The following is a 27,845-nucleotide window of genomic DNA, read 5'->3' as shown; positions in this document are numbered from 1 at the left end:
TGAGGATTGTGGAGTGGGGAACGAGGGGAGGCGGCCTTTACTGGGCGGGGAAAGTGTCCCAAACACCGGTCTGTGGCTCTGGGATCCTGCCAGTCGTCCACAGAGCCGCCTCCTGTCGGGAGGTAAGTCACCAGCACCTGGCAGGTCTTGTCCCTGCGGGAAGAGCGGGAGACAAGGTGGCCTCATCTGGTATCCACGTCCCCTGGGTCCCGGAAAAAAATCAAAAGCAAATGTTGGTTGAGGTCAGGTTAACATTTAGCCAGTTCCCAATAGTTACATTTCAGAGCAGTGAGCGAACATTGGGATTAGTGAAAATCCTGGGGGTGAAAGATACCTATATATTTACCTCTTGATTTTTAACCACAAGAATCAGTTTGCATTTCCTTTCTGCTTACTGAGCACTACCCCTCTTTCCTCCCCACCCCCAGCCTTTTTCATCTTAAGGCTCCAATATGTTTTTCTTTAGGCTGGAAGAGAGTTGCAGTATGAACAAGGCCTTGATTGATCTGTGGCTTTCTACAATTTGTTTAATGTTGAAGCAGTTACCTAGCTTTGGATCCTTGCAAATAAAATCATCATAGGGCAGGGAACATTCTGTAACCTGGTGCTTCTCCTTAGTGGCACCACTGACGTTTTGGGCTGGGTGCATAATTCCTTGTTGTGGGAGGTGCCCTGTACCTAGTAGGGTGTTAACAGCATCCATGGTCTCTACCCACTAGATGACAGTAGTAACCCACCCACTCCACCTCTGGCTGTGACAAGCCTGTCTCCAGATATTGCCAAATTTCCCAGGGGTAGGTGGCAAAATTGCAACCCCTTTGAGAACCATTGCTGTAATGGAAAAAGTACTGGCTTTGGAGGCAGATACGTGGAACTTTTCTGCCACTTGCCAACTTGATCTTTGGAAACCTCTCTGAGGCACAGGTCCTTCTTTTCTAAAATGTAAAAGATGCTATTAATGTTGTAGTTGCAAGGATTAATATGTCCACTGCCTGGAAAATAAAACGAGGCTTTCAACAAATAATAGTTTTCTCTCTTTGTAAGACCCTATCTCAGAAAAGCTGGGGTATCAGAAAAATTCAGATGTAAGGGAGTAAGTCAGGAACCCTATGACAAGGAAAGGGGAATAAGCCAGAAATTCATTTACAGTAACATCTGAACTCCTGGTTCGCTAAGACTAGGGAAAGGAGAACATTAGATTAAAAATCTGAGGAATGTGGAAGGATGTGTGATGGCTCTGTGGCCCCAACAACAAAGGTCATTTAGAAGGATACATGGGTAGAGAGTCACGTGTTACCCAGAGAACAAAAACTCTCTTGCCTACCTACTCACTGATGTTTGAAATCCCTAAGAACATGAAGCCTTTTATTCCACTACTGGCATCTGGAAAATACCTTGCATATAATAGGTCTCTGGTAAGCATTTGTTAAACTGAATTAGAGCTAAAGCTTAAAGGGCAAACACCCCTGGGAAGATAACACAGTGACTTGATTCACACGAAGGTGATGCCAGCTCCTCTTACGAAAGTACATTTTAGGATATGAAAAGTGGATATTGCTTTTAAATATCTCCAAGATCAGGAGAGGGTTCTAGAGACAGCATTGCTTGGTACCCAACTTCAACTGAAGCCATCCTCATTATTTAAGTATTTTGTTCCAATTCTTTCAAAAATTTACTTTCTCTCTCCAGTTTTAGCAGCAAACATGTTATCCTAGGTTCAATTTAATATGTCCTTGGCTTTCACTCTGTGTGTATAAACAAGAAAGACAGGGTCCTTTCTGGTTGCTATTCCCAGGAGGCAATCCATGATCATAGGCAGGATGCATACAGCTAGTATGGGCTTATGGTAGAGTTAGTTCCCAGAAATACCCCTCCACTGGGAAGAATCACCACCAGGTGCAATGGACTTGGAGAGGGGCCATTCCTAAAGACCTTTTATTGAATATTTAAGTATGAATTTCATATTAAGAAATTATTCCAATGGTATACTTTTTATTGATATCTAGAAATTTATATGTTACATTTTAGAAGGAAAATATTTTTTGGCCCTAATGAATTGGCATGCTTACTTTTACTGTTGGGTTTCCCTTTTTGTCTTAGCTGACAGAAAGCATAAATAAAATGTATGCTCAGTTGCAATAATTATTCATAGCCTATTTTTCTATTTACCTCTAATTCCCTTTATTAGGCAGGTGGCTTTTTTATTCCACTCTTGTTTTAATGACTCAATTAAACTTCTGTTTTATTGGAGGAGCTCTAAGCCCTTTGGAACTGGAGATATAAATAAAATAAACTATGTATCACACATACCGTAATATATAGTCTAATACATATAATAGTTTATTTACTGCATTTTATTTTATATTTTAAAAATAATCATTTCTACATTCAGTCTATATATTTATAGATAACCCTTAGTTTCATAATTCAGAGGATTCCTAGAACTCATGTTTGTCTGTTTGGACCTGCTTAACATCATGGTGAAAACTATCCAATAAAAGCAACAAGACGTAAAAGGCCAAGATAATCTTTTTTCCATTCATTGTGTTGTCATGAACGTATTTTAATCCTGAAAGTCCCTGAAGGACAAAACAAACAGGAAAAATTTTTTAAAGAAATATATAACAGGGCGGAGTGAAAGAAATACAATTACATGATGTGTGTGCATTTTGTGTTGACCAGTTTCAAAACAAAATCCCTTAGGTTTTGGTGACTGAAGAGCACTTAAGAATGTGAGCCATTGACTAGCTCTTAGTCATTCTCCAATCAAAATACTGCAGCTCCTGATTCATCTAATACTGAAAGAGAAAACAGAACTTGGACCTTGGAGGGGTTAGCATGTTACACAGTAATGGATTAATTTGTTGTTTGTCACTAGAGGGGGCTTTAAGAAAGTTTTTCTTTTTTAGAAAGTTTTTTTTTTCTTTAATGTTTATTTGAGAGAGAGAGAGAGACAGTGTGCATGCGCACACACGAGTGGGGTGGGGGGCAGAGAGAGAGAGAGAGAGAGAGAGAGAGAGAATCCCAAGCAGGCTCCACGCTGTCAGCACAGAGCCCCACATGGGGCTCGATCTCACAAACCATGAGATCATGACCTGAGCTGAAATCAGGATTTGGATGCTTAACCAACTGAGCTACCCAGGTGCCCCCAAAAAGTTTTAAGCTGCATACCTGTGAGCAGAGCAGCCAAACTGAGGCAATATTAACCTACAAATCTTACTCAAGGAGTATAAGATGTAACTGAAAAACATTTTTAAAAGTGACCCTTAGGTAGAACTTTTCCAACTATAGCTAGTGACATACATGGTGAATTCTTTTTTGAGCACAGGAAAAAAATTAATGGATTAAAAAAAATCCTCATCATTGTCAATCTAGAGCTTGAGTTTTCTTAATTTTATTGTTAAAAGCAGGAGAGAATGGCATGACCATAATTCTCTATAAAGCAATATGTGCCCAACAGACAGAAGAGAGTGATAGTAGGATATACTGACCCCAAATGACCATTCTGAGTTCTAGTAAGGAATTGAACTTTGATATCTCAGTACAGGCGTAATCTTGCACCCGGTAAGTGGTCACTCTAAGAACTATAGCACCCTCTGGAGTTTGTGCTGCATTTAATGTGCTCCATTGTATACTTTATCTTCATTTTTCCTATAGTGGAGAAGAACACGAAATTATGGCTCTACAGGCAGCTTAGCTGCTTCTTATTACTAACAAAAGAGTCAATCATATAGTGTGGCTCTGAAGTGAAGGCTGCTAGAATTGCAGATATTAGGCCCCTTAATACCTGTCACAGTCTTCCATTGCTCTCGTTTCTCTCCAGCTGTGTTCTTTATATCTTTTCCTCCAATTAAGAGAACAAGTCTCTGTGAATGGAATTTAATCATTCTGTGGTTACTAGGTAACCTGTTGCCATAGCTTAAGAAGAGCATTTTATCTCTTCTCCACTGCCAATCAGTTGCCACAATACATTGGGGCAATGCTTGGCCGAAAGGCATGATAATCTCCGCCTAATGTATTCCCTGTTTACAAGTGGCTTGTTTACAAGTGGCTTCACCGTTAAAAACAAAGCAAAGCAAAGGACATAACCAAGTTGTCAGTCTATCCTGGTCATATTTGTTTCACTTAAAAAGTAGGGTTCGGAGTTTTAACAATTAATGGATTTTGGAAAGTTGCAGTGAAGCTCTTAGAAGTGTGTCTGTGATTCACAAACTACCACACACGAATCAATTAAAACAACAACTAGGTTTTGTTAAGCCACCGATGAAAACCATACTTTATTTGTGCCCTATCTAGTTTTCCTTAGGGATTCAACCTCCTCTCCTGTCATACTTTGTCTTTTAGGGTATCTGCCTGAAATATACTCCCCAAACACTTTAAATTATTAGGCTGAATGACCCAAAATTGCCCTTTTATAAATCAAAAGTGGTCAAATACAGACAATGCTTTCTTTTCTTTTTAGTTTTATGGCTCTATTAACACAAATATGATATGCACATGAACTGTCTATTCATTTTCTTCACTGCACAGCCTGGCTTCAGGATGGGTGCCTCTGACGGCCAGCGGCACTGCTCTTTCCGCAGCGGCTTTGCGGTTCTTGGAGGAGACGTTGGGAGCAATCTCTGCCCAGTAAGATTTGTTGCACACACAGCACTTCAAGCTCCTTGACCTTGTGGACTAGGAACTTCCGGAAGCCACTGGGCAGCATGTGCTTTGTTTTCCTGTTGCTCCTGTAACCGGTGTTGGGCATCGAGATCTGGCCCTTGAATCTTCTGCCCACCCTATCGTCAATGCCTCTGGGTCTCTGCCAGTTGTGCTTAATTTTGACATACTGGTTTGACTGGTGCCAGATGAACTTCTCAGCCATCTTTTTTTTTTTTTTTTCTTTTTGAGAGAGGGAGAGAGAGTGAAAGAGAGAAAGAGAGAATGCAAGTGGAGAAAGGGCAGAGAGAGAGAGAGAGAGAGAGAGAATCCCAAGCAGGCTCCGTACTGTCAGTGCAGAGCCCAATGTGGGGCTCGAACCCACGAACCACGAGATCATGACCTGAGCCAAACTCTGGCACTTAACTGACTGAACCACCCAGGTGCCCCTCTTGGTTCTCCCTCTCTCCATCTCTCTCTCTCTTTTTTAAAGTTATTTATTTATTTTGAGAGAGGCAGAGACAGCGTGAGTGGGGGAGGGGCAGAGAGAGAGGGAGAGAGAGAATCCCAAACAGGCCAGCACTGTCAGAGGGGAGCCTGATGCGGGGGCTCAAACTTACAAAACTGTGAGATCATGACCTGAGCCAAGATCAAGATTTGGACGCTTAACCAACAGAGCCACCCAGGGGCCCCTTGGTTCTCTTTTTAATGATCTTGGATGTCATCAGAGGTCTGAGGGCAGCCATTCAGGAGTCGTTTCCCACAGTGAGGACACAGTCTAGAAATTTTGGTTGTGCTCCAGGCACAGAAAAACTTCCTCTGTGTCATTTATAACATGTGGAGTGGATGTTTATATATGATAAACAGACAAATAAGAGACTGAGTGATTCTCTGAGCCTTCTTAATTTCCTTTTTAAATGAGCCTCACAGGGAACAAATATTTCTTCTTGGACCTCAGAAAATTTGGGGGCTAGAAGGATGCCAGTGATTCCTAAACCAAAATATCCATCTTGTAGAAAAAACTACTGGAGCACAGAGAAGATAAATAATTAGCCTATACAACTCAGCTTTCTGACTCTTGATTTAATGCTCATTCCACTAAATCAAGAAATAGGCAGCTAGACAATTATTTCAGTGGCATTTCATTATGCCTGTTTGCACTTCTATGCACGTGTTACCTAAAATAATGGAAAAATCTTTTTCATGTGCAATCATGGATGTATAAAATGGGAAGGGTAAATGAGACTTTGCTTCAGTCCTTTCTCTTAGGCAGACCTGTATCTAAGCTGTCTAAGATAAGTGTATGTATATTTTAAAGTCATATCTTTTTCTAAAAGGCTAACATATATTATTCTTCCAAAATGAAATAGAGCTCAGTTGAGCCCAGTTTTTCTCCTACCCCGAAGATGATTACTTTGCCGTAATCCAGAAAGACTGTCATTGACATTGAGTTTAGGAACATTTTATTTATTTTTTGTTTTGTTTTATTTTATTTTACTTTACTTTATTTTATTTTATTTTATTTTATTTTATTTTATTTTATTTTATTTTATGTTTATTTATTTATTTTGAGAGAGAGAGCACGCAAGCAGGGGAGGGACAGAGAGAGAGAATCCCAAGCAGGCTCCTGTGCTGTCAGCACAGAGTCCCACACGGGGCTCGATCTCGCAAACCATGAGATCATGACCCGAGTTGAAATCAAGAGTTGGATGCTTAACTGGCTCAGCCCCCTGGTGCCCCAGGAAACTATATTAGAGAATTATTTCTGAGAAGGGGCAGCTTCTCTTTTTCAAGGGTGAAGAAAAGAACAACACTAATAACTTCCTGTAAACTAAAAACTGTCACCTGTTATTTCAGTCCTTAATTTATTAATGAGTTATTCCAACTCATTAATGAGCACCTACTATGCGCAAGACCCACGACTCTTCAGCTCACATTTTCCTTTCGGATTCTACAACACACAACCATATTCTCTCTAGTTCATTTACAGTGATCCTGGAAGCTGGGCATTTATAGAGATATTGTAAAGTGGCAGGTAACATAGAATAAGTGTTGGAATCCACTTGCTTGTGAATCCTGGCTTTGCTGTTTCCTAGCTATGTGACCTTGACCAAAGACTCTATTTCTTCATGTGTAAGCTAGCAGAGCATAATAATAGTGTCTACTTTATGTGATTGTTGTGAGTATGATCAGAGGTAATATGAATAAATAGCTTACCAAAGTGCCTGCCTGGCTGCCATAGTTTGGGTTTCCCAGAAGCTGACCCTGGAACAAGGATTCAAGTACAAGTCATTTATTTAGGAGGTCATCCCAGTAAACACCAATAAGGGGGACATAAGTGAGACAGAGAAGGGAAGGAAGCTGTAAAGGGTTCTATCTAGTGCATAACTGGAGCTCAGTCCCTCCAGAGAACTCTGGGAAACAGAACACCACAGAGTTATCCTACCCAAGGGTGGGGAGCTGGGCTGTTTATCCACCACCCTGCTGTCAGACCATGTTTAAGGGCTGCTGGAGGCGGGGTGAGGGGTAATTCCTGAAGGGCAGGTAAAGTGGGCTTCCGTGTTCAGAGAAAGCTCTAGGCAATAAGGTGCAGGCACTCACTGTTGCAGTTGGGATTGGCGAGCAAGGAAGTGGCATTGACAGGGTCCACTTTCCTGGTGACTAGCCATTCAACATACATTTACTCCTTGTATTTTTAAACATCATTACCATTAAGTACGCTTTTGGGTTCTTTTCAAATTGCATACGACTGGCACAGAGAAGGCGTTTGTTGTGAACACCTGTTATTTTTGTCTGCCCAGCATCCTTTCTCTTTTCTTCCTTCAGGAAATACATCCCTTGTCCTTTGGGTGATAGTCTCCATTTTTCCTCCTTCTCAGTCCCCTCTTCTCCTGCCCCTCCTTTATCACAGGAAAGGGGAGTGTGACTCTGGCCTGGCCAGAATGTGTCCAGCCAGCTGGCTATGGGGATTGATTCAAAGATGGGCACAGAAACCTAGTCAGCATCCGGTCCTATCAGCATCCTCTCTGGGACCTAGCTTCTACAGCTATTAGCACTGACTCTTTCTGCTGGGTTTGCTGAGCTGGGAGATAGAGGCCTATGCTGCTGACCGCTCTCTTACTCTCTGTGGAAAGCACAGGTACAACAGATAAGGGGAAACAGAGAGAGAGGAGGAGGGGGGGGGAGAGAGAAGAGGGAGGAGGACAGAAGGAAACATCCTGAAGACATTATTTGAGCTCCCCCAATACAGCTCTGGTGGAAGCATTTGAACCTGACCTCCCAGTTCTAGGAGCCAATAAATTCTTCACTCTCACATGCAAGGGAAGAATCCTAATGGACACATTTATAGCATTTCATGCTCTACAATTCTAGGACATCTTTTAACACCTCCTCTTCCAATGTAAATTCCTAAGTAGTTATAAAAGCTGCTAGCAAGATGGTGGAGGCAGGTATGAACTGGCGGTATCTTTATATTCTGGAATAGCCTTCCTCTCCTTTGAGGTTCTGGCGCTTCATACTTTATTTCTCAGTCACAGCATTGAATAACTTTGGATTACCCCATGAGAAAGTTATCCCCTTTGCCATTCTTTCACTCCTAATTACATCAAGGAGAAAGTCTCAGTGTGATCCTACTATGGCTTTAACACCTGTCATCTTAGCTAATCTTCCATTTTTAACAAAGGCTGAAGTTCAGTTTCAGGCCATAGTATTTGAGGCATCCTTCTTTGTCTTTGTGGTACTTCCTTATGGCATTTACTACTATTCTTCCAATTATAACTGAGGTATAGTTTTTCTTTTAAAAATGTTTAATGTAAAAAGTGAGTAAACTCAAAGGAAAACTACAAAGGAAACAATAGTGTTTACTGGTGTAACAATGTGGCAAAAGACACGTAGGTGACATGTAAAAGACTGGAATTTGGAAATCACCTGCTTAGTATAATGGTATCCGTGCTTCCTCAGAGTAAAAAAAAAAAAAAGAGATAGGTAGACAAGGTGCCACTCACATTTCACATTTTCCACCCTGCGCTGTCTCCTTAATTCATTCCCTTCTGCCTGGATCACAGGGGCAAGTGAGCAGATGTACAGGCTAACATAGACATGTATATAACAGGGAGTGGAATCAGAATTCCCCTTTCTGTAGGCACCTGTGAATCCACCAATGAATGATCCTCTTGGCATCTTCCTCCCTTGGTTTCCAAGAAAGGATGCAACATTCTTCCTGATGACAGAGAAGAGAGGCAGGAAATGGCTTCTTATAAGAAGCGGTGATGATTCCACCAAATGGTGATGACTTCTTTCTTTTTTTTTTTTCCAATCATCATCACATTTTCTTTTGGGTGGATGTAGTTCACTGAATAATGGCCATCCAAAGAGATCAGGTCCTAATCCCTGGATTCTATAAATGTTATTTTATAAGGAAAAGGGGTATCTGCAGAGGTGGCTAAATGAAGGATCTTGAGATGAGATGGTGATCGTGGATGATGTAAGTGGGTCCTAAATACAATCACAAGTGTCCTTGTAAGAGGGAAGTGGAGGAAGATCCCACAGATGGAAGAGAAGACAATGTGAAGATAGAGGCAGAGATCGGAGCATGTGGTCCACAAGGCAAGAGATCGTCAGCACCACCAGAAGCCAGAAGAAGCAAGGAATGGATTGTCCCCTAGAACCTCCAGAGGGAGTGAGACCCTGCTGCCATCTTGATTTTGGCCCAGTGATACTGATTTCAGACTCCGGCCTCCAGAGCTGTCAGAGAATAAACTTTCATTGTTTTAGACTACCCAGAATTTGTTACAGCAGACCTGGGAAACTAATACAGCGGAATGAAATGTTGTCTCTCAATGACTGTCTCCAAGACAAGCATTTCTCAGAAATAACAATGCAAGTACCCATCTCTTTTTGTTCTGATTTTTTATCTTGATTACAATTCAGGGAGCCCAGGGGAAAAAATCCATCCCACTGAACACTTAATACCATCCTGTTCCAAAAAGGAACATCACCAGGACATCTGGGTGGCTCAGTTGGTTAAGTGTCTGCCTCTCGATTTAGGCTTAGTTGACAATCTCTCATTTGTGAGATTGAGCCCTGCATTGGGCTCTGTCTGTGCTGGGCATGGAGCCTGATTCATATTCTCTCTTTCTCTCCCCTGCTCCTCCCCAGTTCACAAGCGTGTGCATGTGCTCTCTCTCTCTAAAAAAGCAAATAAATAAAAATAAATAAGGAACATCACCATTAACTCCTAGCATGGTCATAAAAAAAAAAAAATCTTGCTTTCCAGACAATTGAGAATGTTGTTTTTCATTTATATATAACAAACAAAAGATTCTCTCACAAGTTATACTGAAGGCTACTACTTGGTCCCAATATCTATTTTCCCTTAAATAATAATTGCACTCCCAGGTTTTGGTTGGGCCATATGGAATCAAAACGTTTCTCATCTTCCCTCGCAAGAAGGATTTCCGTGTAACAAAATTCTTGTTAATGTGTACAAATAGAATGCTATGCTCCATTGACTTTTCCAAGTGGCAGTAAAGTTACTTTTAGGAGGATCCATTTACATAGCTTAGTTTGGAGACTATAAAAATCCTAACTATGATTGGTTAGGATTATGTATAACAGTGAATAATAGAAAACACAAAAGTTTAGTATTCTCTTTTGTGAATATCTGACTCCAGGATTAGTGTCTACGGGGTCTATTCCAGGATTGGTACGAATCCCCACAGTGTCAGACACTCGTGCTCCATCTCGCCTGTCACCATACTGAGCATTGCCTCATTCCCAGGACCACGTCATAGTCTGAGATGGCTGTTCCAGGTCCTGCCATTACATTTACATTCTAGTGATGAAAGGAGGAAAGGGAAAAAGAAGGGCACGCTCCCTCCTTTATGGGCACATCCCTAATGTTGCATACATTTTACAAGAGCATGGAAGCATTGTAGAATGAAGACTTTATGAGATCAGAACCTTTGGGCTGTGTGGTCTTGGCTAGTTGTGTGGCCTTGAACAAAGCACATCTCTGAGCCTAGATTTCCTAATATTTTATGTATGTATGTATGTATGTATGTATGTTTATTTTTGAGAAAGAGAGACAGAGCACGAGAGGGGGAGAGGCAGAGAGAGAGAGGGAGACGCAGAATCCGAAGCCAGGCTCCAGGCTCAGAGCTGTCAGCCCAGAGCCCACGTGGGGCTGAACTCATGGACTATGAGATCATGACCTGAGTCGAAGTTGAATGCTTAACTGACTGAGCCACCCAGGCAGCCCTCAGCTTCCTAACATTTAAAATAAGAGAGCCAAAATGCAATAAATGTTGTTTCTAGTACTTTTTCTATGAAAAACTGGGTATTTTAAAGATAGGCTTTTCCTAGTGTTCTAACAAAGGCTAAACCTCTAAACTTTGGGATTATTGTAGGACTTCTGCTATGAAGCTGCTTATGGAAATGGCAGATCTAGTGTCAGTGATTTCACCGATATTTTGTTCTTAGAAAATTATTCATGGTCTTAAATCACATTCAGACTCTCGGATTGTTGACATTACCATCTATAAAAATTGAAGAGTTTCAGGGTGAGGAAGTAAATTACTCTGCTTGGTGCTTCCCTGATGGATTGGACTGAGACATGTTATATCAAACCTATAAGAAATTGATTTCTTTTACCCATTTCCATTAAACATGTTTTTACACATTCCGTATCCCATAGTTCAATGTCTTCCAATGGTTACAGTCTAAACTAGAAATCACAAAAGCCTTCAGGGGGTGGGCAGGTGACATAGATGTATGAGGACAATAGGTGCTTAGTCACTGGTACTGCTACCAGATATAACCACTGCTCAGGTACTTTGCCTTTTCAATGACAGACATAAGCCTTTTCATTCCCAGGCTGTACATCACATGTAAGCACTAAGTGATAACCCATGATCTTTAGGGATTAGTGACCCAATCTGGTGGCTTATTAAGAATCTCCTAGGAAGCTTTGAAAAATATTCTTTGCACTCCCCCAACCTCCAACCTCACCCCAGATTCTGATGAAATTTATTTTCGGTTAAACTTGGGCATTGGTATTGTTTTCCACATCGCCTCTGGTGCTTCTCAGGTGCAGCAGGGTTGAAAAGCACTGGCGATATACTGTTAGAAGCTTATACTACAAGTAAAGTGGGATAATACATTTGCAGGTAGACTCTCATTAAAAAGAGATGCATCCAGGGGTACCTGGGTGGCTCAGATGGTTAAGCATCCAATTTCGGCTCAGGTCACCATCTTGCTGCTCGTGGGTTCGAGCCCCGCATCAGGCTCTGTGCTGACAGCTCAGAGCCTGGAGCCTGCTTCGGATTCTGTGTCTCCTTCTCTCTCTCTGCCACTCTGCCACTTGCTCTCTCTCTCTCTCTCTCAAATAAATAAACACTAAAAATATTTAAAAGACCCAATTTTTTGCTTTCTTTCTTTCTTTCTTTCTTTCTTTCTTTCTTTCTTTCTGTTTATTTATTTTGAGAGACAGAGAAAAAGAGGGAGAGAGAGAGAGCCCAGGAGAGGGGCAGAGAGAGAGGGAGAGAGAGAGAATCCCAAGCAGGCTCTGTGCTGTCAGTACAGAGCCCCACTCGGGGCTCGATCTCCATGACCCAAGCCAAAATCAAGAGTTGGATGCCTAACCAAGTGAGCTACCCAGGCACTCCTATGCTTCTTTTCTGATCTCAACAAGCTGATCCTGAAATTTATACGGGGAAGGGAATGAGCTGGAATAGTTAAAACGGTTTTGTAAAATGAAAACAAAGTTGGGAGGTCTCATGTTACCTTATTTCATGACTTACTATAAGGCCACAGTAGTCAAGACAAAATGGTGTTGGTGAAAGTTTAGAACACAGATAAATGCAACAGGAGAGAGTCCAGAAATAGACTCATCCAAACACAATCACTGCCTTTTTTTGTAAAGTTGCAAAGGCAATTCAATGTAGAAAGAATTGCCCCTTCAACAAATGGTGCTGGAACAACTGAATGTCCATCTGTAAAAAAAACTGAACTAGACATTTATCTCATACCTTTTACAAAAATTAATTCAAAATGAATTCTAGACTTAAGTGTAAAACTCAAAGCTAGAAAACTTCTAGGAGAAAACTTGCCTGATTTGACAAAGCATGACACCAAGAGCCTGGCCCATAAAAGAAAAAATTTTGATGAATTCCAATTTGTTAAAATTAAAAATACTTGGTCTGTAAAAGACACTTTTAGGACAATGAAAAGATAAGCCATAGACTTGGAAAAAATATTTTCAAATCACATATCTGATAATGTTCTTAGCTATGGAATATATAAAGAACTCCTAAAACTAAGTAATAAGAAAACAAACAACCTGATTTTTCTAGATGGGCAAAAGTTCTGACTATACACCTTACCAAAGAATACGTAAGGATGACTCACTTCTATTTGAATGGGGAAAATAGTAATTTTACTCTGAGGAAATCTTTTGGATACCCCTTCACCAAGTGATCACCAGTAGTAAGTCATGTTAATACCATGTACCTCCTGAAATAATGCAATTCATGCTATATTTTTCCTTGAATCTATAACTTTGGTCCAATCAGGAGAAAACATAGACAAACTAAAATTGAGAGAGACATTCTAGAAAGATATATTACAACTACTCTTCCAAAGTGGTGAGGTCATAAACTGCAAGGAAAACAAGGTAAATGTGTTGGACTCAAGGTAACTAAGGAGACATGATAACTAAATGGAAGGATCTACATGTGGCTCCTGGGATTGGATCCTGGAACAGAGAAAGGACATTAGTGAAAAAAAACAGAGAAATTCTAATACAGTCTGCCATTTAGCTATTCTGTACCGATGTTAATTTCTTAGTTTTGATAATTAAATGATAGCCATGCAAATCGTTGACGTTGAGGGGAAGTTGGGGAAAGGGTAGATGGGAATTCTTGCAACTCTTCTCTAAGTTGAAGATTATTTCCAAATAAAAAATGAAAAAAAAAAAACACTTTACTCAGGTTAGTAGGTTTTATCCCAGTTCAAAGATGAAAATACTGAGGCACAAAGTGATTAAGTGACTTTCCATAATTTTAATGAGTGTCATATCTAGTGTTTCAACTCTGGTCTGTCTAACTGTAAAGCATGTCTTTTTTCATTACCCAACTATCTTTTAAATCATGTTTCCCCAATTTTCAAGCTTATAGGACTATCTTTTTTGCTTTTAATTCCAAAGTAGAGGTGAATCTTTGTATTCCCAGCACCTAACAAGATGATTTCTTTAGGGAATGTGTCCAATAAACATTTGTTGGTTGGGATAGCATTTCTCTTCTCAAAAGTGTGAGTTATCAGGGCACCTGGGTGGCTTAATTGGTGAAGCATCCAGCTCTTGATTTCAGCTCAGGTTATGATCTCAGGGTTGAGAGAACAAGCCCCGTGTCAGGCTCTGTGCTGGGCATAGGGCCTGCTTAAGATTCTCTCTATCCTTCTCCCTCTGCCCCTTCCCCACCGTGGCACATACTTTTGCTCTCTCCAAAAAAAAAAAAAGAATGTAAGTTCTTCACTATCTTCATAGAGACTTTTCCAAAGTCACATCAACATGCTTGTGTGTAATGACCCAATGTGTTTTCCTTCATCTTTTCCCAGCAAGCAGGTGGGGAGGCTAAAGGAAAGGTGATCAGAAAGGCAGTCAGAGCTAACACATTCAGAGTGAGCCTCATCCATTCTTTCCCTGGGCTCTTGCATACTCTATATAAGTCACAGTATGCTAATTGCTATAACAAACCTCCCCCACCTCCTGCCCACATTTCAGCAGCCTGATACTATAGATGTTTATATTTTCTTTTCATAAATTCCAGTCCATGAGAGTATTGGTATTGCTAAGCTTAGCTTCACATAATCATTCAAGGATCTGGCTATGGAGGCTCCATCATTCTTTAAACATGGCTGCATGGGTACTTGGGCATGGATATCCAGCTGGCAGATGAGGGAAGAAAGAGGAGAATTACCATGGAAATTTTAATGCACCAGGTGCAGAGGTGGCCCACATCACCTCTGCTTACATTCCACTAGCTCTACTCTCAAGGGAGGCTGAGAAGTAGAGTCTAGCCTTGTGCATGAGAAGAAGAGGCTATGGGTTTGGTTGTACACATGCCTGTCAATGCCCGAACATGAAGTCATTTGTATGGACGGGCTGGACTCAGCACTCAGAATCCCAGCAGCAACTACTAAAAGCAGACTCCAACCAATCCCTCCACCTCAGCATTGGTTGGAGAAAATCTCCCACTTCTTTGTTCTCTGTTGTGTCCTCTTCTCCTGTGCCTTGTGCACGAGCAGTTCCTGACAACAAATGCACGGGAACAAGTGGACATAAAAGAGAACAAAGCTGCCCTTGTTCCTCTAAACCCCAGCTGTCAGGGCACATCTCTAATACTTCAAGTACTGATTCCAAGTGTTTCTTGGAAGTGATCTCTTTAAATCAAACCAAGCCAGAATGCACTTAACATTCATCATCTCCTGCTTTTATGTAGCTCGATAGTGTGAGGTCTGTGGCATCTTGTCAGGCCCTTTGTTGTTGAGCAAGAACACATTTGTTTGAAAACAAAAAAAAAGATGGCACATCAGAAAGAAGAGCCTGATTCTACTGCAGCAAATACAATAGGCCCACTCTTCTTCCTGAGAATGGGCTGCCATTGTAGGCCCAAGTGTTCTCGCCCATGGCCATTGTCTCTCCTACAGAGAGGCTAGTCTTACAGTGAGCTAGGCCCCAATGGAGGGCTTGTCATATCTAAGAGCCTGGAAAAATTATAGGCATTGATCAAAATAAACATTTTCTTGCTGTATCTGAGGGAGACAATTCCTTTTTCAGGGAACTGGATCTTTATCCACCCATTAAGTAGATGATTTGGATAACTTACTTTATCTCTCTTTCTCAATCCCTTCACCTATAAAGTGATATATGAATATTACCATATAAGGCCATTGTACAGAACAACTTAGATGATCTTTATAAAACACTTACAAAAGTGTCTGGCACTTTATGAACACTCAGTAATTATGAACAGTTTTTATTATTACTGCTGTTGTTTTGTTAGTAGTGGCATTGGAGATATTTTAAAAATACAGAGGCAAGAAGGGTAATTAGAACACTACTTTAGTAATCTAATAATGAAGTAATAAAATTAGATGTAAAGTTTCAGTGGTGACATAAGATAGTAAAGATGTATTGTTTGAATATAAAAAAAAATATTTTCTTAACTTGCCCAAAGCACCTGAAATACTTAGTCATTACGAGCATGTAGTCTAGCTTCATGTATCAGATGAGGTTTGTATAAATTTTACAATGTAAATGTACACATCTTTCCAGCTGTTATTTTTGAGAATATTTCATCTACAGAAACTGTTGAATTACAGCTTGTCATATATTGACACAAAGCAAATTGAAGACCTATGTGAAATATATAATGCACATTATATGATTTCTTTGCAAGAGTGGTTACATGGAGTCTAGATCCTAGACCATTGTGAATGCACATGAACACCAACATTTGTACCTGTCGACCCCAAGTGCTGGCCCTTTGACCACAACCAATCAGAATTTAGTGACTTTTGAGTCCTGAGCTTTTGCCCACACCATATGCTAGCTCTCAGAACTCAATAACTAATTGGGTTCTACTAAGCTAGAATAGTAGTAGTTGAGAAGCACCATTTTAAACCAACATTGAACTGGGGCACCTGGGTGGCTCAGTTGGTTAAGCATCTGATTCCTGATTCCGGCTAAGATCATGATCTCATGTTCATGGAATTGAGCCCAATATGGGCTCTGTGCTGACAGCGTTGAGCCTGCTTGGGATTCTCTCTCTCTCCCCCTCTTTCTCTGCCCCTCCCCTGCTCTCTCCCTCTCTATCTGTCTCTCAAAATAAATAAAAAAAACATTAAAAAAACCCCAACAACATTGAACCATAAAAAACTTGAAGTATCCGTGTTTAGTGATTGATAGCAATAATGCTAATGATGATATATTCTTTAAAATATTTTTAATTGTAATATTTGTGTATGTATGTATTAAGTTCTTAGTTTAATTCCAGTTAGTTAACATACAGTGTAATATTAGTTTCAGGTATAAAATATAGTGATTCAACACTTCCATATATCGCCCTGTGTTCATCATAACAAATGAACTCCTTGATCCCCTATCACTTTTTTCATTCATCCTCTCATCCTCCTCCCCTCTGGTCACCATCAATTTGTTCTCTAGAATTAAGATTCTGGTTCTAGGTTTGTGAGTGTATTTCTCTCTCCCTCTTTCTAATCTCTCTCTCCTATTTTTCCCCCCTTCACTCGTTTGTTTTGTTTCTTAAATTTCCCTTATGAGTGAAAGCATATGGTATTTGTCTTTCTCTGACTGACTTCTTTTGCTTAGCATTATACTCTCTGGCTCCACCCATGTCATTGCAAATGGCAAGATTTCATTCTTTTTTATGCCTGCATAATTTTCCATTGTATATATACACCACATCTTCTTTAGCCATTCACCGATCGATGGACACTTGGGTTGCTTCCATATCTTGGCTGTTGTAAATAATGCTGTTATAAGCAACAGGGGTACATGTATCCCTTCGAATTAGTGTTCTTGTATTCTTTGTGTAAATATCCAGTAATATGATTGCTGGATCATAAGGTAGTTCTATTTTTAACTTTTTGAGGAACTTCCAAACAGTTTTCCACGGTGACTGCACCAGTTTGCATTCCCACCAACAGTGCATGAGGGTTCCTTTTTCTCCGCACTCTTGCTAACACCTGTTGTTTCGTGTGTCTTTGATTTTGGCTATTCTGACAGGTATGAGGTGATATCTCATTGCAGTTTTGATTTGTATTTCCCTGATAATGAGCGATGTTGAGCATCTTTTAGTGTGTCTGTTGGCTATCTATCTGTATGTCTTCTTTGGAGAAATGTCTGTTCATGTCTTCTGCCATTTTTAAATTGGATTATTTGGGATTTTGGGGGGGTGTCGGATTTTCTAAGTTCTTTATCTATTTTGGACACTAACCCTTTATCAGATATGTCATTTGCAAATATCTTCCCTGATTCAGTAGGTTGCCTTTTAGTTTTGTTGATTGTTTCTGATAACAATCTTGATGAAGTGTAAAGACACTCTAAAATGTCAAATAGCTAGAGATGAAATGTCGAAGCTGTAAGATACTATAATATTTAAGATTGTATAGAAAGGTTCAAAAGCAGAACTATGAAAGGGAACAATTCATCTCACTTGTGCCCTGGAACTGAGTGTCTTTCTATCCCTGGAGCCCACTCTGTTTCTCTGGGCTCTTGGCTCCAAGCCTGGTCAGGCTGGGTAGAGGGAGGGCCTACCAGGTAGGTGTATGACCAGTCTGAGGCTAATTGCTTTCTAGCTTCCAGGCCACTATAAAATGGTACAAGGAGTAGGACCATCTTGTCCACAATGAGAAGGTTTTACCCCTCCCAGTCAAGTAGTCAGGCAGATAGGGAGGAGCATGGACAGTATTCTTTGAGCATTTACTCTACGGGAAATACCATATTAAGTGCCAAGGGAATGATACAAAGTTGTGGTGGTAGGGGTGGGTGGAGGAAGACAAGGGCCTGACCTTAGAAATCAGATGTGACTTGAATGATTTTTATGTGAGTGTGGTCTCTCTGCAACTCACATCCCTGCCTTAGGGTAACTGTACGTTCCTGAAGGACAGGAATCCCGCTGAATGACAGCATGCTATAGGGGAAAAAAAACTTTGTCAGTTTGACCTGCTCTGATTCTGCTCTTATTTAACCCCTTCTGAGCCCCATATTTTTCCTGTATAAAATGAGCATAAACACGAGTGCCTGGGTGGCTCAGTCGGTTAAGTGTCTGACTTCGGCTCGGGTCATGGTCTCGTGGTTTGTGGGTTCGAGCCCTGCATCGGGCTCTGTGCTGACAGTTCAGAGCCTGGAGCCTGCTTCAGATTCTCTGTCTCCCTCCCTCTCTGCCTCTCCTCTGCTAGCACTGTCTTTCTGTCTCTCAAAAATAAATAAACATTAAAAAAATTTAGAAAAATAAAATGAGTATAAACAGTGATCTAAAAGGGTTGTTTTCATGCACATTAGAGACTCCCAGTTAACCTCTCTTCCCTTTGGATCTTGCTTATAATAGATGCTTGGTAGAGAAATTAATTAGGGACATTTTGTAGAATTATAGAGTTTTTTGTTTTTTTTTTTTTTAGTTTTTATTTAAATTCCAGTTAGTTAACATACAGTGTAATCTTAATTTCAGGTGTACAATTTAGTGATTCAATACTTCCAAATAACACCTAGTGCTTATCACGACAAGTGTCCTCCTTAATCCCCACCATCTATTTAACCCATCCCCACACCCTCCTCCCCTCTGGTAACCATCAGTTTGTTCTTTATAGTTAAGAGTCTGTTTCTTGATTTCTCTGTCTCTTTTTTTCCCATGATTGTTTGTTTTGTTTCTTCAATTCTGCATGTGAGTGAAATCATATAGTATTTGTCTTTCACTGACTGAACTTGTTTCACTTAGCATAATACTCTCTAGCTCTATCCACTTCATTGCAAATGGCAATATCTCATTCTTTTTTATGGCTGAGTAATATTCCATTGTGGATATGTACCATGTCTTCTTTATCCATTCTTTTGTTGATGGACATTTGGGCTCTTTCCATAATTTGGCTATTGTTGATAATGCTGCTATAAACATCAGGGTGCACGTATCCCTTTGAATTCCAAAGAAGACATCCAGATGGCCAACAGACACATGAAAAGATGCTCAACATCACTCATCATCTGGGAAATACAAGTCAAAACAACAGTGAGACATCACTTCACACTTGTCAGAATGGCTAAAATTAACAACACAGGAAACATCAGGTGTTGGTGAGGATGTGGAGAAAGGGGAACCCTCATGCACTGTTGGTGAGAATGCAAACTAGTGTCGCCACTGTGGGGAACAGTATGGAGGTTTTCCAAAAAGTTAAAAATAGAACTGCTCTACGATCTAGCAATTGCACTACTGGAATTATAGAATGTTAAAACTGGAAGAGCCTTTCAAAATCATGTGGCTCAGCTATCTTATTCAATTTAATTATAATTCTCCTTTTCTTAGATTTATGAATTGATGGGAGAAGAGCTGCTCCCATCAAAACATAATGACATCTTTTCTACTAGATAGAAAAAGATAAAAAAGAACGAGATACCAAATATTGGTGAGGGTGTAGAGAAACTTTATGCACATCTTTAACAAGCATGTATATAGATTGGCTCAACTTTTCCAGGGTGCTCAACTTTTCTGGATGATAGGACCCACAAACTTAAATATATATGCTGTTTGGTGTAGCAATCTCACATCTAGGAATTTATCCTGTGGAAGTAATTGACCAATTAAACAAAGATATGTTCGTAAAAGAATCTTCACTGTAGTGTTGTTCGTAATAGTGAGATGCTAGAAACACTCTTAATATTCCTAAATAGGGGCTTAGTTAAAAAAATGATGATACACCTATTTGATAGAGTGTATCACAATTCTATATTAATTTGTATGGAAAGATTTTCGCAACGAAGTGAATAGGAAAAGCAGGTCCCAGAGCATCATGCAGGGTAGCACTTCATTTTATGTACATTTATGAAAGTGCACAAAGAGATGGGAAGATGGTCACCATGGTCACGACAGTTGCTTCTGCATCATTTAGGCTAATTTTTACTCTCTTCTTTATAGCGTTCTAAAATGCATGGGTTGTCTACCTGAGCATGTACTGATGTTATTATCAGAAGAAAATCACAAAGCTATTTTCATTTAGAAATAAGGTAGAAAAATAAAGACCTCTCAGGTCTTTCAGGGAAATAAAGACCATATTTCCCATTTAAAAAAATGTTTACTTATTTATTTTTGAGAGAGCAAGTGAGTGCACAAGTGGGGGAGGGACAAAGAGAGGGAGAGAGAGAGAATCCCAAGGAGGATCCACGCTGTCAGTGCAGAGCCTGATGCAGGGCTTGAACACAGGAACGGTGAGATCATGACCTGAGCTGAAATCAAGAGTTAGACACTTAACTGACTGAGACTCCCAGGCGCCCCCTGTATTTCCCATTTTGATAATGGTACTTGGGTGGTGTCACTGTGCAGAATCTATTATTTTGTATTTGTTTGTGTGTTTATTTTAAAGTTTATTTATTTATTTTGAGAGGGAGAGAGAGAGAGAGCAAGCAGGGGAGGGGCAGAGAGAGAGGGGGAGAGAGGGAATCCCAAGCAGGCTCTGAGCTGTCAGTGCAGAGCCCGATGTGGGGCTTGACCTCATGAACTGTGAGATCACAACCTGAGCTGATATCAAGAGTTGGACACTTAATCGACTGAGCCACCCAGGTGCCCCTCTTTTTATCGTTTAATCTGACTGCCAAACCAGTTGTGTTCATGGTCATAACTATAGAAAGCCCATACTCCCATTATTTTCTCATGTTCTCCATATCCCCTTTTGGATGTTTTGGGAGTTACTACAGGTCTCTTTTTGAAATGAGGCAGTGAATATATAAATATGTAAATAAATAATAAAGATTATTCCTGTCTTTAGCTAATTGTAAAGCTCACACCATCATAAACCATTTCTTCCCTAAATAAAAGCAAATGGTTAGCCATTCTATAGTGTAAAGCTGTCCTTAAATGACAACCAAACAAAACAGATTTCCTGTCTTGTGATAAAAGAATGTTAAGGACTACCGGGCAAGATGTAGGACGCGTACTGAGTACTGGTTGCCATGGTTTTGGCTGAGGATGGGCTATTTAAGCTTATCCTTAATTTGGATAGGCATGAGTCTCAGCTTTGCAGGGTTAAAAATGGTGCAGAAGGCATGGCTGTTTTTAGACTGAATGAGAGTTTGGCTATAGTAACAGCTAAAAATAGAAGGCCCTCTCTTTAATTAACCCTTTACCTACCAAATTGGATAAAAAAAAATTGCAGTATATTCTCTTTAGAAAATACAGCTGGAATGACAGAGAAAGCTGTTATCTAATTATATAGCATTTTTGAACAAACATCCTGACATTAAAGAAAAAACACTCTGCTGTATATAAATATGTATATGTATATGTATATGTATATGTATATGTATATGTATATGTATATGAAAAAGGCCTGTTTCAAGCTTTAAAAATCAGCTAGTCAGTTCCCATGGCAGCTTTACTCTGTCGAAGGATTCCAGATCATAACCAATGTAACATTTTTAGCAGCTAATTTCTTCTTCCATTTGCAAATAGCACTTGGGAGTAAACAGACAGTGGACTTTTAGCCTTGGTTCTGCTGCCCATATTATTTCGTGTGACATGCTGTGCATTATTTAAAAAATGCAGATGGCCTCTGTATCAAGGACTTTGACACTGAAAATAGAAGAATCTATAAAAGCTAGATAAATAAGCATATGCTAGTTTCCACTCGGGATTTCCAACCCCTCTTTTTGGAAACTGTGGAAACTCTTTGCTGGGCACATCGTGGTTTGGAAAGTCCATTCAAACCGGAATCAGAAAACAAAAAGTCCAGGTCTAGTCCTGCCCCTGATTGCATCTGAGATCTTGGGCAAGTCATTTAATCTGCTTGGGTCTCACTTTTCTTTTCTTTTTCTTAATGTTTATTTATTTTTAAGAGAGGGAGAGAAAAAGAGAGGGAGAGAGAGGGAATGAGTGGGGGAGGGGCACAGAGAAAGGGAGACACAGAATCTGAAGCAGGCTCCAGGCTCCAAGCTGTCAGTACAGAGCCCGACGCAGGGCTTGAACTCAGAACTGCAAGATCATGACCTGAGCCGAAGTGGGACGCTTAACCAACTGAGCCACCCAGGTGGCCCTCTCACTTTTCTTTTTATAAACTCTTCAGTTTGAAGATGAGTTGTCCACTTCAACATGTTTTATTATTTCTTAGGGCGCCTGAGTGGCTTAGCTGGTTAAGTGCCGACTCTTCTTTTTCCGCTCAGGTTGTGATCTTGCGTTTTGTGGGTTCAAGCCCCGCATCAGGCTCCATGCTGATAGCAAGAAGTCTGCTTGGGATTCTGTCTGTCTCTTCCTCTCTCTCTCTGCCCCTCCCCTGCTCATGCTCTCTCTCTCTCAAAATAGGTAAATAAACAAAATTTTTGAAAAAATTTTTATTATTTCTTGTTTTTAAATAGTTGAATGATTTCTTCACATAAAACTCATGTGGAAGCCCATTATGGAAACAGAAAGTGAGCTGGTCTGCTTGCTAAAGTTGGCCCAGGGACATCTGGGTGGCTCAGTCGGTTAAGCATCTGACTTCAGCTCAGGTCACGATCTCATGGTTTGTGAGTTTGAGCCCCACATCAGGCTCTGTGCTGACAGCTCAGAGTCTGCTTGGGATTCTCTGTCTCCCTCTCTCTCTCTCTCTGCCCCTCCCCTGTTTACGCTGTGTCTCTCGGTCTCAAAAATAAATAAACAATAAAAAATAAATAAATAAGGTTGGCCCAGGTTTGGGGAGAGTCCTGAGTATTTCTCTCTGGGTCTTTATCCAACCAATTCCTGGGCACCTTTGACATATTGAGTAGGATGCCCCAGGGCTCCTCAATGGCACGACTTGAGGACCATCGGGTTAGGTAAAATTTCATGTTTCATTCAGCTTTAGAAGTTAGTCTGTAGTGCTGAGAAATCTCAAAAAAATAATGCCCTAATAATTTTTTAGAAGGTTGGAGTCCCCATATTATACCAACAAAAATAAAGGATAGCAACTTCCAAAAGATAGTAATTAGTATTTTCAACATTATGGGTTAGAAAAACTGTTGTCTTGGGGGTGCCTGGCTGGCCTAGCGGGTAGAACATGTGACTCTTGATCTCAGGGTCATAAGCTGAAGCCCCACCTTGGGCATGGAGCTTAAGGAAAAAAGAAACAAAACCTGTTTTCTTGATTTTCCTAACACATGACATCAAGGGATACTGATGTGAGTCTTCTTCACTGCCTATTTGTTATGAGACCTCACAATAAAATGATTTACTTCTTGATGCATCCCCTTTGCTATTTTGTCTGTTTACAAATGTCTCCCCATTAACTCGTTATTTTGTGATGAACATTTTTTTTTTTTTTTTGGTATTCTTTTTGGATTTTCTTATGGCGTGAGATAGGCCACGAGCTCCATTATTCTGAATAACAGAATGCTGCTTATAAGGATCTCTTGTTTATTGTGAGTGTTAATAATCCAGCCTCCCCCTGTATTTACACAGAACTGTTCTGCTTTTATTTACAGAGGAAGTTGCAACAGGGAGAAGAGCTCTGGTTGGATCAATGACTTGTGGGCTCACAGGGAGAAAGCTGGAGAAACAGATTCTGTTTATTTTTTTTTAATTTTTTTTAAAAATTTTTAATGTTTATTTATTTTTTGAGAGAGACAGAGACAGAGCAGGAGCAGGGGAGGGGCACAGAGAGGGGGAGACAGAATCCGAAACAGGCTCCAGGCTCTGAGCTGTCAGCACAGAGCCTGACGCGGGGCTCGAACTCACAAACCGTGAGATCATGACCTGAGCCGAAGTCGGACGCCCAACCGACTGAGCCACCCAGGCGCCCCAACAGATTCTGTTTAAAACCCGACCATTCATTATTCTGTGTGTTTTGGGCACGGGGCTACTGACGGGAAGTAGCAATAGAACGAAGAAGAAAGCACATCTTCTCAGATTTTCTTCATTATTTCCAACAAGACTCAACAGGATCAACAACGAAGGCTCTCTCTGATTCTTGCCTCAATTTCATGTCTCTGAGAGCTGTGATCTGCGTAGGAATGAAGTGTGGTTGTCATCTGCAGCTGGAATCGTGAGCGCTTCTGGGTGCTGTGTTCCAGAGATAAACTAAAGCTGAGCAAAAATACTATGACTTAATACTATGATCCTTATGGAACAAAATATTGTGTACATCCCCAGATGATTAAAACTAACATTTATACTGTGCTTTCCAAGCCACTACAGTGGTTATAAATAGTTTCTCTACAAACTATTTATAGAGAAATCACATCAACCACCCACCACTTGTTAAAATGGAGCAAGTATTTTCACACAAAGGCAACTTTACAAAACAGCAGGGGAATTGGTAATGGAAGGAACAGATAGGCTGGAAATGACAGGCGGGAGACTTAACTGATTTCTTCCTTTTCTATTTTTAACCTTTAATGTGTAATATATATTCAGAGAAATGCACATAAGTGTCAGCCAGCTGAGGTTTCACTAACTTAACATACTTGCGTAGCTGGCAGCAGATCAGGAAGTGGAGTATTACAAACCCCCCGAGTCTTCAGGTCACTGTCCTTCCAAGGTTACCTGGCGTCTTGTCTGCTAACTGCACAGATTAGTTTAGTTTGTTCTTAGCTTTTATAGAAATCGAATGCTACTGCATGTTTTTTGTGGCTGGTTTCTTAGATTTAATTTTATGTTTGTGAGACTCATCCATGCTGTTTGTTCATTCTGCTACACAGTGTCAAGATGTGCAACCATAACACAATTTATTGATCCATTCCAGTGTTGATGGGCCTTTTGGTAGTCTTTGCTTTTTGACCACTACAAATTGTGCTTCTCATGAACATCCTTGATCATATCTTTTGGGCATATGTTTAGGAGTGAAATTGCTGTCATAGAATAAGCACATTTCCATGTTAATAGGTTCTGCCAGATAGTTTTCCAAATGGTTGTGCTAATTTACACTCTCAACAGTAGTGGAGGAGAATCCTGGTTGCTGTATATACTTTCCAACATTTGTTATTTTCTAGTGGGTGAGTAATGCTATCACTTTATGCTTTCAATTTGCTTTTCCTTGATGACAAAGTTGAGCACCTTTTTATATGTGTGTCGGTTATTTCTTTTTGAAAGTGATCTCTACTCCCATCACGGGGCTTGAACCCACAACCCCAAGACCAAGGGTCACATGCTCCACCAACTGAGTCAGCCAGGCGCCCCATATGTGTATTGGTTATTTAGAGAGCTTCTTTTGTGAAATGTGCCTATTCAGGGTTTTTGCCCAATTTTCTGTTGGTTGTTTATCTTTTTCTAGATGTTCTATATATATACTGGATAATGTCTTCATTTTCTTATGTACAATGTGATTTTTAAGTGTTTAGGTTTATGGTAGGTATGTTCTTCATGTTTTCACTACTCTGTTTATGCAGAATATGCATCAATATGCATCTTAGATCCCTGTATATTCAGGCCTGAAAAACTTCTAACAGCACTTAGGTGAAAAAAGTAACCTTATTCCAAAGTTGAAAGTATTGCATGCAGTCAGCTACCATAAAATGCATCATTATTATTTAATGACATTTTACATTCATGATCAATTTTTTTATTTTTAGCTTTTTCATATTGCTTGATTCGTTGCTTAAAATGAATATGAAGATAAGAAAGACAACCCTCCCTCCTCAAATGTGAGGGGATAATGATCTTGCTTTGAATTTGTTAAAACAGACCATGATATCTTATTTGGGGAAGTTATCTATGGTGAAGTTCATAAAAATATTAAAAATTCTGGTCTGGGTTTCAGTTTTGCAACCTACTAGTGTTTCTTACATGAGTCAAAATAACCTTGAAATCATCATTTATTTGGAAGGACGTTTGCCATTTTTGTCTGTCCAGGATCCTTTTGGCGACAGTGCCCAGTATCTTTTTGGAGAGCCGCCTTGATCACAGTTGGTCTGCATGTGTTGAACCCACTACCAGCTTCAGCAGAGGGCAGGTACCACTGACTCAGACCTGATCAGATGAGCACCACATTCCTCAGGGCATAGCCATTGGTTCAAGAATGACTGTGTGATCCATCCGTATCAATGACATATAATGAGATCAGTTCTGAGACTACACAGGGAAAGGAAGCCTCTTCCATGCTGGACTTGACTTCAGGAGGATGTGAAGTAGAGCTGCTGTGACCTTCTTACAACCTTGAGAAGACACTCTGTTGAAAACAGAGCCAGACCAGAAGAAGCAAAGTTAAGAGATAGAGAGAAATGGAATTGAAATAACATTTTGAGCTCCTGGATCAAGCCATGACTGAAGCTAGTAGTATCTGGACTTTTCAGTAACATGAGCCAGTAAATTCCTTGTCTGCTTAAGATGGGTTGGATTATTTTTTTCTGATGCTTGAGACCCATAGAGCCTTCACTAGTGCAAATATCTGGCCTAGATGGGGTTTCCAACCTTACATGAACTATAGAAAAGTAAGGTAAGTATAGGGTTTTAAGCAAAGCCTCTTCTCTGAAAGGAAAGTACTGTTTCTTTCTTTTAAAAAAATTTTTTTAATGTTTATTTATTTTGGAGAGACAGAGAGAGAGAGAGAGAGAGAGACAGAGTGTGAGTGGGGGAGGGGCAGAGAGACAAGGTGACAGAATCTGAAGCAGCTCCAGGCTCTGAGCTGTGAATACAGAGCCCAACACGGGGCTCGGACTCACAGACTGCGAGATTATGACCTGAGCCAAGGTCAAATGCTTAGCCGACTGAGCCACTCAGGTGCCCCAGGAAAGTACTGTTTCAAATAGTAGTTTTAAAATTTAAGTACCAGGATTTTAAGTTTCTCATAGGGCTTGTGTATAGAATTAGAAGTTTAGGGATGCCTGGGTGGCTCAGTTGGTTCAGCGTCCGACTTCAGCTCAGGTCATGATTTCACAGTTCATGAGTTCCAGCCCCGTGTCAGGCTTTGTGCTGACAGCTCAGAGCCTAGAGCCTGCTTTGGATTCTGTGTCTCCCTCTCTTTCTCTGCCCCTCCCTCTGTGATGCTCTGTCTCTCTCTCAAGAATAAACATCAAAAAAATAAATAAAAAGAAGTTTATTGTAATGTAATGTTTGGTTAGGTTTTATTTGGTAGAGGGAGATGAGAGAGGAGAAATGTGTGTCTTATCTATGGTCGTAAACAATCACTGTATTCATGAAAGTGGTTCCCAGACACCTGTCCTTGAACCTGTTCTATCAGAATTCCTTCAGGAGTTTGTTACAAATACACATTTTGGTGTTCCGCCCCTGGGGGTCTGGATCACTAAATGTGGGATGGTGCCTAGAATCTGCATTAGGATTTTTTTTAATGTTTATTTTTAAGGGGGGGGGTGCAGAGAGAGAGAGGGAGACACAGAATCCGAAGCAGGCTCCAGGCTCTGAGCTGTCAGCACAGAGCCTGACATGGCACTCCAACTCACAAACTATGAGATTATGACCTGAGCCGAAGTCGGACACTTACCCAACTGAGCCACCAGGCACCCCTAGAATCTG

General features: G+C 40.4%; 2 long non-coding RNA genes and 1 pseudogene across 2 annotated transcripts; 2 read left to right on the top strand and 1 right to left on the bottom strand.

The window, feature by feature from the left end:
- The first annotated feature begins 12 nt into the window (after positions 1-12).
- On the top strand, positions 13-23,947 carry LOC109274428 (uncharacterized). Its single transcript, XR_002083609.2, has 3 exons — positions 13-122; positions 3,411-3,564; positions 23,861-23,947. It is a non-coding gene; the product is annotated as an uncharacterized LOC109274428 (long non-coding RNA).
- On the bottom strand, positions 4,507-5,387 carry LOC128773045 (60S ribosomal protein L32-like; annotated as a pseudogene).
- Positions 23,948-24,184: 237 nt separating the features above from the next.
- LOC109274429 (uncharacterized) lies at positions 24,185-26,698 on the top strand. The gene is made up of 2 exons (XR_002083610.2): positions 24,185-26,017; positions 26,226-26,698. It is a non-coding gene; the product is annotated as an uncharacterized LOC109274429 (long non-coding RNA).
- The last annotated feature ends 1,147 nt before the right edge of the window (positions 26,699-27,845 follow it).

The sequence above is a fragment of the Panthera pardus genome, unplaced genomic scaffold (genome assembly GCF_024362965.1).
Source record: "Panthera pardus isolate Hobbes unplaced genomic scaffold, ASM2436296v1 HiC_scaffold_24, whole genome shotgun sequence".
NCBI lineage: Eukaryota > Metazoa > Chordata > Mammalia > Carnivora > Felidae > Panthera > Panthera pardus.
This window is presented reverse-complemented; position numbering and strand designations above follow the sequence as displayed.